The sequence below is a fragment of the Erythrolamprus reginae genome, chromosome Z (genome assembly GCF_031021105.1).
Source record: "Erythrolamprus reginae isolate rEryReg1 chromosome Z, rEryReg1.hap1, whole genome shotgun sequence".
Taxonomy (NCBI): Eukaryota; Metazoa; Chordata; class Lepidosauria; order Squamata; family Dipsadidae; genus Erythrolamprus; species Erythrolamprus reginae.
In genome coordinates this window covers 134,922,118-134,935,552 of record NC_091963.1, presented here as the reverse complement: position 1 = coordinate 134,935,552, position 13,435 = coordinate 134,922,118, and the positions used below count along the sequence as shown (strand labels likewise).

Genomic DNA, 13,435 nt, shown 5'->3' with positions numbered 1-13,435 from the left:
TCTGGGATGTGTCCACCTCCAAATCCTCTCTTTCCCTGAAGTGCCCCTGGTTGGGGGCTTGTATTTATGATTCCACCAGGGCTCTTTGAAGTGAGACCCCAAATGGCACATTCACACCTCAAGGGGGGAGGGGTTTGGGGCTGGTAGCAGGGGAGCTTCAAGAAAGTAGCAGCAGACATGTAGCCTCAGCCATGGGATGTCCCATCTCTACACACCTTCCAGCTATTTCTGCCAAGACCCCTCTACTTCCCAGAAGGTCTGTTTTCTCCTTCTGCCTCCGCTTCTGTTCAAGCCCCCTGCCTTCCTTTACTAGGCTGGGCTCCCCTCCCCAGTCTCTCCCTGCCCCTAATTCACAGCTAGAGCTGCCCAGCCAAACCTTCTCCCACCTACGTCCTCTTCCCAACTCCATCTCAGACTTCATTAAGAGTGTTGGCCCGAATCTCTTTCTGCCTTCCACCTCTTGAATCCTCCTAATTGCCTAATTAACACCTTGACTCCAAAGTTTCCTGATTGATCCTGGCCTATGGGATTCTGGGTTTACAAGTGAGTGGAGGGAGGGGGAGTTGCCAGAGTCATTTATCATCCAGATGTTTTCACAGCTGGGCAGGACAGCTGCAAAAGACTTACCAGATGCTGGGAGAGGCAAGCGAGAGCTTCCTAACCATAGATAGGGTGAAAGAACCATACTTCAGATTCTTGAAGGCCCATCTGATGATAACTTTTTTGAAATGTAGTTCTAATGGGTCATCGGAATTGCTACCCAGAGTTATTTTAAAGAAAACCACAAAAAGTTATCTTCTGCCAAAGTATGGTGAGAATAAACTTCCATAATCTAAACCCAGATTGAAGCATGCTGGCTTAATTTTTTATGTTGCAGGGAAACAACAGAACCTTCCAGTATCTTAAGATCATTATTACTATATGTGCTTTTCCTGGTATGTATAAAGAAAGAAGAGAGTAGAAAGAAGAGAGATAATTAAAGGAGCATTCAGAGACATATGAAATATAAGAGGTGAAGACAGTGATAATAAGCTGAAAGTTATGTCGGTACCCAGGTAGCTTTGACTGATCTCAGAAATGAAGCAGGATTCAACTTGGATGCAGTTAAGGTACATTGGGAAGTTGAACAAAAAGAAAAGACAAGTTGCAAACCACCTATTGCCGCAAAAGTACAGTGATATTTATTTGTTTAGGAAATTCATTGGCCACTCTTCTTGTATCTGACGATTCTGGACAGCTGTTTCCAGAAGTTTGATTGAAAAGAAAACTTATACACAAAAATGGGTTTCAGGTGTGAGATAGAAAGTTTTGCACATCGTCTGATCAGAAGGTTAGTTTGTGGGACCACAAAATTTTTGCCAAATTGTCCCGTTTTAAAATATGGTGATTGAACACTGCAGAGTCAGTGGCAATTGATCAGAGACAGAGAAATCTTGGGAAGAAATATCTCCGGGACCGCCTTCTGCCACACGAATCCCAGCGACCGGTTCGGTCCCACAGAGTTGGCCTTCTCCGGGTCCTGTCAACTAAACAATGCCGTCTGGCGGGACCCAGGGGAAGAGCCTTCTCTGTGGCGGCTCCGACCCTCTGGAACCAGCTCCCCCCTGAGATTAGGATTGCCCCCACCCTCCTTGCCTTTCGCAAACTCCTTAAAACCCACCTCTGCCGTCAGGCATGGGGGAACTGAAACATCTCCCCCTTGCCCATGTTGTTTTGGTGTTAGATTGATTGTGTGCTTGTTTTTTTAATATTCTGGGGTTGTTTTTTTATGAATTTTTTAGCTTAAATTGTAATTGGATTGGTGGGTATTGGATTTGTTATTATGTATTGTTTTTACCTTGTTGTGAGCCGCCCCAAGTTTGTGGAGAGGGGCGGCATATAAATCCAATCAATCAATCAATCAAGAAATTTTTCCCAATTTCTCCAGTTTTTTGTGGGGAGGAGATATATTTAACTCTTACATTAGATCTGCGCCCATTTATCGGGGTCCTCACATTTTTTAAACCGGGGGTGGGGGCTAATTCATGGTCCCTCATACTGTTGGGTGTGTGGGTGCGTGTGTGTGGACCGGTGGGTGGGCGTGGCTAGGTGGTCATTTGACTTGGTGGACATGGCCAATTTAACAGTCCATTAAACAATAAACCCAAATTAAACTTTAATTTGCTTTGCTTTTGTTTGCGTGTTGGTTGACTTTTCTTTTTACCAGAGATGAGGAATTAAGAGACTGGCCTGCCTTCTCAGAAAGAGCTGCCCCACCTCTCTCTCTCCCTCCCGCTCCCCAACCCCAATTTGGCTATTGAAATTAAGGCTGGCTTCATCTCAGCCAGAGAAGAGCAACACTTGTATGTTGCATCCCGGTAGAAATTTCCAGGATGCGTGTGCAGCTGGCCGCCCCTGACGCGCCCCTGCATGAGTTCTATAGTTTTAGATATTATATTCGACTTCTTCTATTGTTTGTTTGTTTGTTTATTTAGTTATTTATTTAGTTATTTAGTTATTTAGTTATTTAGTTATTTAGTTATTTAGTTATTTAGTTATTTGCCAAACAAGTATAGTATTGTAGTACATATTAACATAACATAACATAAGTAGAACGTAGTAATAGAAAGGATAATAAGACAATAGGACAGGGACATTAGGCACATAAGTGCACTTATGCACGCCCCTTACAGACCTCTCAGAAAAGGGGAGAGGTCAATTGTTGATAATGTAAGGTTGAAGATTTTGGGGTTGGGGGAGGCAACAACAGAGTCAGGTAATGAGTTCCAGGCAGTGACCACTCTATTGCTGAAATCGTATTTTCTGCAGCCAGGTTTGGAGCGATTTACATTCTGTTTGTACCTATTACGTGCTCTTGTGTTGTTGTTGTTAAAGGTGAAGTAGTCACTGACAGGGAGGACATTATGATGTATGATTTTATGAACAACTGTTAAATCAGTTCGGAGACCACGTAGCTGTAAATTTTCTAGATTTCGTATTTGAAGTCTGGAGGAGTTCTGTATCAATTTGTATTTGTATTTATATTATTGTTGGGATTGGGTGCCATAGAAGTCGAATAAACAAACAAAGAAACAAATTTGGCTTCTGTGCATGTGCTGCAAGTGAAATTTTGTGTGAGGACGGTTCCTCGAGCAAGATTTTGGCAATTTTCGCCGATTTTTTGCTTCTGCCCATGTAGAAGGTAAGACAAGTGGCCCTTCACTGACTGGTAACTAAAGCATATAAGGAATGGTTGTTGGAATTGGGTATGTCTAATTTCATGAAAAGAAGGGGCGATATCAGTGGTGGACTCCTATGGGTATGGTCAGGTACGCAGTACCGGTAGCAAAAGTTTGGTCAGGTAAACAGTACCAATAGCAAAATTTTGATTCCCCCCCCCCCCACTTCTGGGCTCTGGGTATGTTTTTTCCACAGTAAATGAGGTTGAATGTGTATAATTTTAGAAGAGCTGTGTGTACGTGTGTGTACATATACTTTATATATATGATAGCAAGGTTCCAATATTTGAAGGGTTGCCACAAATAACAGGAAGTGAAGCTATTTTAGCTATTTTTGAAATCACCTGAGAGTAGGAAAAGAAGGAGTGGATGGAAACTAATCAAGCAGAGATTAACTCATATAGTGACTGCTGCTAGAATTGTATATGCACAAAATTGGAAATTAAATAGAATACCATTAGAAAAAGAAGTGTTAAAGAAGATTATGGATTGTGCTGAAAAGAATAGACTTACAATGAAAATTAAAAACAAAGGATTTGGAATTCTATAAAATCTAGGGAAAATTTTATGTGTGGATGGAAAATAAAAATAGATAAATAAGTATTTTGAAATGAATATAAAAGAATTAGAGGCAGGATGGTAGAAACCTGATTGACAAGAAGAGAAAGGGTGGCAGCACTAGATAATTAGGTAAGTAGTATAAGATTTATGAATATGAATGATAGAACTGGAGAAGAGATATGTAACTTTTTCTATAGTTTTTTGATGATTTGTCTTTTTTATTAATATTTAATTAAAGTTAGTTCTTATTTTTAATTAGCTGAGCTGTTAGTTATTATTATTATTATTATTATTATTATTATTATTATTATTATTATTTAGATTTGTATGCTACCCCTGTCCGGAGATTCGGAGCGGCTCACAACACAAAACACGGTACAAATCCAACAATAAAAAGCAACTTAAAACCCTTAGTATAAAAACAATCATACATCTCAAACCTCGCGTTAAACAGAAATGGAAATGGAAATATGATTGATGAAATGTAAATAGAATCTTAGGATGTTTTATTAATTTTTTATATAAGAAGACTATGTATGTGTGTGTATATGTGTGTGTGTGCACGCGCATTGATGTTTTGTGGGCATTATATGTGCATTATATATGTATTCACTTAGAAATGTTAGATAATGATATATGAGTTTCCGTTTATGTATATTTTAAGGTGGAGGGAAAAAAATAAAAGACACTTTATATCAAGGAGAGAAGCAACCTAGAACTAAGGAGAAATTTCCACAATTAATCAGTGGAACACCTTGCCTCCAGAAGTTGTGAATGCTCCAACGCTGGAGGTTTTTAAGAAGATGTTGGATACACATTTGTCTGAAGTGGTGTAGAGTTTCCTGCCCAAACAGCAGGTAGGGGGCAGTACAGCACTCTACCTGCTGCGCCACCCCGGCCTACTGGTGTTTGATGCCATTCCTGATTTTCTCGCAAAAGAGTGAAAATGTGTTGCATTGGCTATGATTTCTAGGTTCCTGACAGGGGAGGAAGATCTAAAATAGAAATTTTACAGATGATATTGAAATATTTCCATGTTACACCAACACTCCGCAACCTGCATTGGTTGCCGATCAGTTTCCGGTCACAATTCAAAGTGTTGGTTATGACCTATAAAGCCCTTCATGGCACCGGGTCAGAATATCTCAGAGACCGCCTTCTGCCGCACGAATCCCAGCGACCAGTTAGGTCCCACAGAGTGAGTCTTCTCCAGGTCCCGTCAACCAAACAATGTCGCTTGGCGGGACCTAGAGGAAGAGCCTTCTCTGTGGTGGTCCCGACCCTCTGGAACCAACTCCCCCCAGAGATTAGAATTGCCCCCACCCTCCTTGCCTTTCGTAAGCTGCTTAAAACTCACCTCTGCCGCGAGGCATGGGGGAACTAAGATACACTTTCCCCCTAGGCCTTCACAATTTTATGTATGGTATGTTTGTAGGTATGGTTGGTTTTTATATAATGGGCTTTTAACTGTTTTTTAGTATTGGATCTTGTTGTACCGTTTTACTAGTGTTGTTAGCCGCCCCGAGTCTACGGAGAGGGGCGGCATACAAATCCAATAAATAATAATAATAATAATAATAATAATAACAACTGCCCTTTTCTAAAGTTCATCCCTTACCTGAATTTCTACTCTTTAGTTTTCTAGTGCACATAATGTTTACTCAACTTTCCCAAGAACTGAATGGTGAAGAGTCATTCATGAGTCAGTTTGTTACAGAGAAAAACAGGCACGGTCACCACCCCAACTTACTTTAGCTAGATTAAAAAACACACAAATCCAGTGATTTTATTTGCTCTTCTTGGGAGGAAGTACAATTTAGAAACATTAACTGGAATTTCTAGGTTCTGGGGGAAGTAGGCATTAAAATTGCTTAATAGGTGATGTTTGTCCCAGAAGCAAAATTTTTCTAAGAGGTGAATATAGGAATGAAGGGCACATGACAGGCAAAATTAATTTCATCCATTTTATAATTTCCCCCCCCTTGCTCTGATTTTAAGAAGAGTTGGTTGCTATGCAACCAAATGAAAATTGCATTTTTCTCTCTCTCTAAAAACAATGTGGGTTAAGTAAAAATAGTATGCTCCAGATAAAAACAAGGCAATGCAGCACAATGGTAATACCTCCTTAGAGTGTTTTTGCTGTGGGATTTGAGTGCCCTCATATGGTGCATTAAAGAAGTGTGGGAAATCTGGAATACAATTTGGAGCAGCCATGTCTACCAATCCTTTCAATAGAACATGTGAAGTGGGAGGGGATCTTGGAGGTCTTCTAGTCCAACCCTCTGCTTGAACAGGAGGCACTATATGATCCTGCATAAATGGCTGTTCTCCTCTTAAAAACACCCAGTGATGGTGCACCCACAATTTCTAAAGGCAAGCTGTTCCACTGGTTAATTGTCCTCGTTGTTAGGAGGTTTCTCTTTAGTTCTAGGCTGCTTCTCCCCTTGATTAGTTTCCATCCATTGTTTAATGACCTGCCCTCTGGTGCTTTGGAAAAGAAGTTGATCCCCTCTTCTGTGTGACAACCCCTCAAATATTGGAACATCGTTATCGTGTCTCCCCTAATCCTTCTTTTCAATAGACTTTACATAAACAATTTCTGCAACTGTTCTTTACAAGTATTAGTCTCCAGTCTCCTGGTGGAACTCCCTCTCTCCTAGAAGCAGTAATGGGCAGCCAAAGTTTTTACTGCCACACTGTGGGTGTGGCTTATTTTGTGGGTGTGGCCTAATGGTCATGTGACTGGGTAGGAGTGGCTTGCCGGCCATGTGAACAGGTGGGAGTGGCTTGAACAATCATCACTTGACTTACAACCTCACCAGTGTCGCTTGCTGGGGTGATAATTTGCTTCGTGTTTCCCACGCTCTCCTTCCTGGGTAGCCCCCCCCCTGCCTCAGGCTAGGTAGCTAGGCAAACGGGTGCTGCCAGAAGCATAAACGCTGCCAGCACCGCTTCCACTCAAGCCTTCTGCTTGCACCTCAGATGGAAGGTGGCCGCCTGAGGCTGGAGGGGAGCCGGGCAGAAGAGAGGGAAGCTCATCCGAGGCCAGGAAGGAGGAAAGAGGAAAAAAGCAAGGAGCGCAGCAGCAGCAGCAGTAGCAGCAGGGGAAAAAATGAGACCAGAGCTGAGACTGGTAATCCAGGAAATGACAGCCGCCGATCAGCTGGAGCTGCGCATGCAGCTTCATTTCTGCTGGTGGAACTGTGTTCCACCCCGTCCTGTCTGCTGCCCACCCCTGCCTAGAAGGATGAAATATTTGGGGAAATATTAAAAAGATAGAATATTATGTTTCCCTCAAGAAGAAATGGAGGAACACGTGTTTAAAGACAGAAAGCAGCCCCCAAGATTTTCTTTAAAACAAAAAACTTTTTATTGAGTTTTTTCACATTAAACAGACAAAGCATAACTTCACTAATACAGCTTGTCGCTATTGGAAGTTTCTTTTTCATTCTACATTTTCCGATTATGATTTCATAAAGAATGCCAACTTTCTAGTCTTCAGAATCTCTAAGCAAAAAATTCCAGAAAATTCAGAGCGGCACACACTGGCTAGAAAAATGTCATTGACAAGAAAATGTCATTGATTAGAAACATATCATTGACTAAAAATGTAATTGATTTAAAAAGTCATTGACTAGAATATGTAATTGATTAGAAAAAATGTCATTGACTAGAAAAATGTTATTGATCAGACAAAATAATGTCATTGGCAGCTGTTTCACATGCCTACAGGTAGTCCTCTACTTATTTCTGCAACAGAACCTGTTCTGTCTGGGTCCCCCCAGACGCCAACACCAACCAAAAAGAGTATCCAGACACACTGGTAAAAAGCAAAGGCAGTTTATATACTGGAAAGCAAACACAGGTAACAAAAACTGTTCTTACAGACAGGAACACGATGAAGCTTCACAGAGGTTTCACGAAGGCCAGGCAATAAAACAGGATTCTTGCTGGCAAAAACAACACTGGAGATAATAAAACCCATGCCTCCCCCAAGTCTTTCAGCCTTCTTGACCACAAGCCAAGATAAGAGACGCCAAGAATCGAAGCAAGGTCACAGGACTCCCAGTTGATAACTCTCCACAAGACTGTAAGGGCGGGCCTGCCTTTTCAACCCTGCTGAGGAGAACCACATCCAAACCCAGCTGTTGCCAATTCAGGGATGGAAATACCTTTCTAATTGGCCCCGTCTTTGAGTTGCACGTCGCTGCCTCATGTCTATTATAGCCTGTGCGTCTTCATCCAATGAATCCAGGCTACTAGCTGGGGAGAGCCCCCCCCCGGGGGTCTCAGGCTGCTATCCCTCCTCCTCTTCCTGACGATCCTCTTCCCCGTCTGCCTGGTCCTCCCCCTCCTGGTCACTGTCCTCCTCCTCTGGGCATGGATCCGGCAGAGCTCCAGCCGGTCCCTGAGGAGCCTCAGGCTGAATCACACCACCTAACATTTTCATCATTAAGCAAGACATCTCTTAAATGCCCCATTTTACAAACTTTTTGCCATGGTTGTTACGTGAATCACTTGCTAAGTCAATCATGCAGTTGTTCATTGAATCCAAGTTCCGCATTGTGTTTGCTGGTCAGAAGATTGCAAAAGACAACCGTGACCCGGGACACTGCAACCATGATAAATATGACTCACTTGCCAGGTGCCTGAATTTTGATCCCATGGGGATGTTGCAACAGTTGTAAATGTGAAAGTCAAAATGGCAATGCAACACAGATAAAAATGGCTTCCGTTGCACCATCCCCAATGGCTGGTTCAATGACGTTGTCCAGCCCGGTTTCCCACTCCCATTACCTCTTCAGAATAAGCATTGGAAAAAGGGATCTCAGAGATCATCTAGTGCAGTGATGGTGAAGCTTTTTTCCATTGGATGCTGAAAAAGCATGGGCATGCAATATTGTGCATGCATGAGTGCCCACACCCATAATTCAATGCCTGGGGAGGGTGAAAAGAGTTTCCCCTGCCCCCTGGAGGCCCTCTGGAGGCTGGAAAAAGACAGTTTCCAAACTTCTGATGGGCCCAGTAGGCTGATATTTCGCCCTCCCCAGGCTCCAAAGGCTTCCCTGGAGTCAGGGGAGGGTAAAAACGCCCTCCCCCATCCCCTGGGGGCTCTCTGTAAACCAGAAACACCCTCCCAGAGCCTCTGTGCAAACCAAAAATCAGCTGGCTGGCACACACATGGCCTAGCTGAGCTAGGGCAACAGCTCGTGTGCCAGCAGATATGGCTCCCCGTGCCACCTGTGGCACCCATGCCATAGGTTTGCCATCACTGTTCTAGTGCAACCCTTGCTCTAACAAAATAGCTCATACCATTTCCGACAATTGTGCACAATCTCTTGTTTAAAACCTCCTGTGTCTTCTTCCTTCTCCTGCAGGCTGAGTTCCTGTTCTGGAAGGGCCTTGGGGCCCATTACTCCCCAGAGATGCCCCCCATAGCTTTGGGACCAAATCTTCCAGGAAAGGCTCTTGGGCCATGTCCGACCTCTGGTGCTTCTCCCTGCTGTCCTGCTCTCTGTCTCACTTCCTCGCCACCCTGCCTGGTACCGTTATTGCCTCTCTGAGAGCATGAAACGGCTGCCGGTGGCCCTGTTTGGGGGTAACCTTATTGCCGGCTTTGTGGCCCTCCTCACCCGCATCGCCAACGAGACTTCAGGCATGCCATCGCTGGAGATCTTCTGCTGCTGTGGTCTCCACCTGCTCCTCGCCGGGTCCCTGTGTTACCAGAAGGTGCCGTGTTTCAGCTCTCTGGAGGCCGGTCAGCACATCTTGCTCCGCATCTTACTCAATGTCATCTCCATCAGATGCACATAGAGCTCTTTCATGATGGTGTCCAGTGGCCACATGTGTGCCAGGGTTCCTTGACTATCTTCTCTGTGCTGTTGACCTTCTGTATCGAGAATACCTGGCTGACCGGCTACGACTGGTTTGGGCTGGTGGACAGCACACTGGGTTTGCTCATCACGTTGGTGCTGGCACATTGAATTTGTACAAAAGCACCCAGATCTACAATACCATCGGTTATGTCTTGGCCTTTTTAGGAAGTGTGGCATTGGCCTAGGGCTGGTCATTTTCTGAATGCTGGACTTCCTGGCTAAGCTGATGACTATGATGTTCCTCTTTGGCATGGTGGGTAGCTGGTCTGCTCGCCGATATGATGTCCCTCTTTCAGGACCCAGTGATGCCGCTGGATAATTCCACCTGGATTTTTGTGGTGTTCATCAGCATCCTGGCTTGGTTCTCCTTGTGCACCAGCTACGCCGTGAGGAAGGTGCACCTAGCATTGGTGTGTGCTGTCTTGCACTCCGAAGCGGTAGTCACCCTGATGGTCTAGTACTACATGCTACGGGAGGCCGTCACACCTTTTGACATTACAGGGGCTGGCATCATCTTCATCAGCATCACCATCCAGAATATCAGCTAACATCCCACCAACAAAGAGGAGGGACCCATCATTCATTCATTTATTTATTTATTTATTTATTTGTCAAACAAGTATAGTATTATAGTACATATTAACATAACATAACTAGAGCGTAGTAATAGAAAGGATAATAAGACAATAGGACAGGGACATTAGGCACAAAAGTGCACTTATGCACACCCCTTATATAGCCGAGAGAGACCAAGTATGCCAGGGCAGCTGTGAGTCGAAGTGGGCACCAACCACCATAAAGTACAGCACAGAGGGACTGTGTCGATGAAGGAGGCTGTGGGTCAAGCGGAGTTTGCTGTGGAATTGACAAGATTATGTTGAGAAAGGGGACGTGGGGCTTTGTGTAGAGAGGTGGGTCCCCGTCAGCATCCATCTGGTCCATTGGTTTCCCAAAAAACGATTTTAACGGAGAGGTTAGGGCCTCAGATCCTGACTCAGGACCAGGTTCTTTTCAAGCTGGCCATTTTAAGATGGGAAGACCTCAGCTCCCAGAATTCCACTCAAAAATGGCCAAGATTTGAGAACTGCTGGTCCAGATGGATGTAGGAATGAACAAGAATCCTGTACGTTGAGCTTCCTCCCCACCCAGTGCAAAATACAGTACAGTAAAAATAAAAAAGGGTTATTTGGAAACACAGAAACACACAGAACTTCTGAAAACGTATTTCCTCCCTGTTTTCAGGTTTTGCTTTTTAAAAATACATTTATTTATTGAGATTCTAATCCTGTAAAATACACATTAAAAAATAAAGACAACGGGGAACAAAAAAGGAAGAAGTAATCCAAGAGGAAAGGCGAAAAGAACACCATTAGTTGGGGGAAAGATCAAGAGCAACATGAGAAAATATTATTTGACTGAAAGAGTAGTAGATCCTTGGAACAAACTTCCAGCAGACGTGGTAGATAAATCCACAGTAACTGAATTTAAACATGCCTGGGATAAACATATATCCATCCTAAGATAAAATACAGAAAATAGTATAAGGGCAGACTCGATGGGCCATGAGGTCTTTTTCTGCCGTCAGACTTCTATGCTTCTACGTTTCATTGGCTTCCCACTTTTTTTCAGCACTGTAAAATACAAAATATTTTTTTTACAAAAATTTCACCATGCTGTTTTTCATCCTTATTAGGATTATAACCCTGTGAATAAGACAAATGTAAATAAATATAACGAGGATAGGGAAAAAGGAGGAAATTGGTTTTTATTTTTTCCAGGGGAATAAAAGTATTTCCCCTCTCCATCCTTCGGCCCATTTCGGAAAAGTTCGTCATGCGGCCGCACCCCCTTCCCGCCTTTCTCATTCATGAATAGTCAATAAGCTGCCTCCAAAATCTTCGGGAAAGGAGCCTTTTTCCGTAAGGACTGTACTATTATCAAACGTGGAGAGGGGAAGAGACAACAAAATAATTAAGAAAATTGTATATCGATCTAGCTTGAGAACCAGTTCTAATAAGGCGGCTCGGGCAATAGAAGAAGCTTTCTGGAATCGTTATTCCTTCCTAAAACAGCCTCTTATCTTTGCAAACAACAACAACCACGCACAACAGCTTCCATTGCATTGCGGCCGCCGAACAGATTTTGTTTGAAAAACGGCGAGTACAGTCATTCCAGCCTGCACGCCAAATAATCTCTTATCCGAGCTTTTCAGTAACCTAATTACTTTCCTAGTTTATGCACATTTAGGATCTCTGATCAACAGGCGTTTACAAAAAAATAAAAATCAAACAGCACGAGTGAGCGGAAAGTTGCGCAAAACGAAAACGATCCAGGTGGATCCCCCCCCCCCCAACCCACAAATTGTAACGATTTAAATAAATAACATTTCTATCCTTTATTAACTGTGCGTCCCCCCCTCCCCAATTTGGTTCGACCCTTCCTCCCACTTAGGCGCCCGCCTCTTGTTTTCATTCAGTCCCTAGCCACGTGCCCTCAGGTTCGGAGAGGCCGCAGCTCCGCCCCTTTCTGGCTCTTCGCCCTTGCCGTAGTAGTCTGGTAACCTAGTTTAGTGGGGGCGAGGTTATATAAAGGTAGCGACGGAGGCGTTTCGGCCAGTCACCTGGAGGACGCCGAGGGTGAGGACGGCAGCAGGAAAGAAAAGAAACAGGGGGGGAAGGGTCTTCAGTTATTTAAGGGGGTTCTCCGACCCCGCCACTTTCTCAAGTGACCCCACCCGCTTTTTTTGGGGACAATTAGCAACTTTTTCCAAGTTCAGCGCTTTTTTGGAAAAAAATAAAAAAATATGGGGCGTGGATAGAAAGGGGGTCTTCGGTGGCTTAGTTCTCCAATGCCCACTCCTTTCTCAAGCGCCCCCCTCTTTCTGAGGGCTTTGCAAGGTTTTACAAAGGAAATATTTTTGGGGGTGTGAGTGTGTTTCTGGACTTTGTGCTTCCAGGAGGTATTGGGGGTGTTATTTATTTAGGGTGTTTTTTTTAAATGACTTCTCCCAAGCAGCCACCTTTTTTTCTGGGAGTTTTTGCAGGGTTTTTGGGGGTTTTTTTGCAAATGCTTCTTTGCGAAAACAAAACTGCATTTGGGAGGTGGGTCTTGAGTTATAAAAGTTTTTTTTTTTTAAGTTTGCAGTTTTTCCAAGTGTACATGGTTTCACCCCCACCCACCCCAAATCTGTCAATGGCCTTTTGGAAGTGGTTTCATTCTGGACTAATACTTTACAAGGAGCTTTTAAGTGTTTTATTTATCAAATTTATATGCTGCTTGTCTCACTATCCAGAATGACTGGGTGGTCAAGTTGGGAGCCCTGGGAATCTTCAGAGAGTTTGCTAGTTGGAACTTCAGATTGGTTTACTGAATGTTTATCCCACCTTTATTACTTTATAAATCACTCAAAGCAAGGATTATTCCTAATCCTTTTTTCCCCACAACAATCCTGCGAGGTGGGCTGGGCTTAAAGGAACTGGTCCACAGTTACCCACTAACTACAAACTTGGTTTCTTATTGAATCCACTTCATTTTGTATCCCTTTGTATTATTTTATTTACATTTTTCTTACATCGTAAGCACCCAGAGATTCTGCAACAGTGAGATGGGTAGCATATAAATTTAGTAAGTAAATAATACCCAGTCAGTCCTTTCTTCCCAAAATTCTGCTGAGTCAGATTTTCAAGTTCTTTCTCTTTTTTCAAAAGCCCCTCCTGGGGGGGGGGGGGCAGGTGAGAATGTCAAACACTTTATCCCAAATTTTATAATTGGTGGAATGTT

The 13,435-nt window shown here is 43.4% G+C and overlaps 1 pseudogene; it reads left to right on the top strand.

The window, feature by feature from the left end:
* The first annotated feature begins 196 nt into the window (after positions 1-196).
* Positions 197-10,203, top strand: LOC139154133 (solute carrier family 35 member G3-like; annotated as a pseudogene).
* Positions 10,204-13,435: the final 3,232 nt, after the last annotated feature.